This window comes from Galeopterus variegatus, unplaced genomic scaffold, assembly GCF_000696425.1.
Source record: "Galeopterus variegatus unplaced genomic scaffold, G_variegatus-3.0.2 Scaffold10319, whole genome shotgun sequence".
NCBI lineage: Eukaryota > Metazoa > Chordata > Mammalia > Dermoptera > Cynocephalidae > Galeopterus > Galeopterus variegatus.
The window spans coordinates 1-2,347 of record NW_007736430.1 but is presented as its reverse complement, the minus strand read 5'-3'; positions in this window follow the sequence as shown (position 1 = coordinate 2,347).

Genomic DNA, 2,347 nt, shown 5'->3' with positions numbered 1-2,347 from the left:
CTCCCGCCCAAGGGTTCAGATCCCACATACAGACCGGTTCCCGCTCACTGGCTGAGCGAGGCGTGGGAGCAACACCGAGGCTTGCAATCCCGTTGCCGGTCCCTGGTCCGGTACGGGGGCAACACTGAGGGTTGCGATCCGTTGCTGGACACGGAAAAAGACAAAAAGACAAAAAAAAAAAAAGTTTTTAAATAAAATGATTTTATAGGTTCCTTAACATTGAAACAATTGTCAGCCAAATATTTCAAGAAACTATATAATCTATTATTTTTGTACCCATTTTCACTCTCAAAGTGTTCTGGTTTGGACCATAAATGATGTGGTCACCTTATTACTCATCTTCGCTGATGGATGAAGCAAATAAAACAGTCGTTATGGATAAAGATTATTCGAACCACACACATACCTTGATTTAACGAACTTATGTAAAACACCTATTCTCAAGCACACGTAAAACATTAACAAGAATTAGCCATATATTATCCCTTAAAGTAAATCTCAATGAATTGCAAAGACTTTATACAGACCATGTTCATTTACCCAAATGCAAGTATGTTAGGAATCAGTAACAAGAAACAAAACATTAAATGCACAAAACAAAAACACTCCATAGCCAATTTTAAACAACACTAAAACCTCATACAACAAAGTAGAAATTGTGGTGGATGTTAAGAAAGAGAAGTGGGGCTGGCCGGCCGGTTAGCTCAGTTGGTTAGAGCAGCGTTATAACACCAAGGTCAAGGGTGCAGATCCCCTTCCTGGCCAGCCGCTGAATGACACTGACAATACTTGTGGAATGCTTCCAACACAGTATTTTAATGTCAATTGATTAGGAAAGAAAAGAGGGCTGATAGACTGTGTTCAACTTGAAGAAAAAAAAAAAGGCAGCAAAATAAACCCATATAAAAAAATGAAAGGAGATAAGAAAAGTAAGAATGGCAATTGGTTAAATAATAGACAAAGAAGAAAAAGATTAAACAGGCAAAAATTCAGTAGTAAAGCAGACAAACTTGTGGCAAAACTGATGAAGGAAAAAAGAGAAGGCACAAATAAATAACAAGGGGACATAATTATAGACATAGCAGAAAGTGAAAAGACAAGCATATTCTGAACTATCTATGCCAATAAATTTGAACACTTAGAGAAAATGAATATATTTTTATTTTAAAAGTAACTTTTCAGAAGTCTTAAGAAATAGCCTTCTAACCATTTAAAAAATTGAATTGACAGTTGGAATCTCTCAAAGAAAACACTAGAACAAGAGGGTTTTACAAGTGAACTCTACCAAATTTTCAAGGAGTACATATTTCCAATGTTACATAAACTTTCTGAAAATAGAAAATGAGGAAATTTTTACCTCGTTACTTAAATCAGGCTAGGATAATATAAGAAAGAAAAATTATAAATTGGTTCTTTCCTATGAATACATGCAAAATTCCTAAATTGAATATTGGCAAACTAAGTCAATAATAATGTATAAAATATTTAATTTACCATTACAAAGTAGGATTTATCAGGCTGGTTGGTCAGCTCAGCTGGTTAGAGCGTGGAATTATAACACCAAGGTCAAGGGTGCAGATCCCCATACCAGCTAGCTGCCAAAAAAAAAAGAAAAAAATCTGGGAATCAAAAGGAATTTCCTTAATCTGATAAAAGCTATCCACCAAAGACCTACAACAAACATTATACAAAATGGGAAAATATAAGTATCCCCTTGAAAAAAAGGAATATGATGAGGATGCCCATTATTATCTCTGGTATTCAACGTTATGTTAGTGTTCTAGCCAGCCCCAAACCACAACAACACAGAGAAAAGGTATAAGAATTAAAAAAGAAGTACTAAAACTGTCATTTATCACATGACATAATTGTCTACATAGAAAACCAAAAGGAATCTAGAGACAAACTCTTAGAATTAATAGTGTATACCAATATTCAAACTCCAATTGCATTTCCGTATTCCGTTAATAAGCAGGATGCCTAATTTATTTATTTATTTTTGGCAGTAGGCTAATTCAGGGATCCGAACCCTTGACCTTGGTGTTATAACACCCTGCTCACTCTAACCAAATAAACTAACCAGCTAGGCCAGGAAACCTGATTTAAAGGTAATTTACAAGATCAATTAAACTTTTAAGGAGGCTGTCCAGTTAGCTCAGTTTGTTAGAGCGCAGCCTTATAACACCAAGTTCATGGGTTTGGATCCCCATACCAGCCAGCCACCAAAACAAACAAACAAGCTTAAAAAACCAAAAAGGCTTCTAAGGTATCCAGGAGTAAATCTAACATAAAATGTGCTATACCTTTGGGGCCGGCCCGGTGGCGCACTGCTATAGTGCGCCGCTTG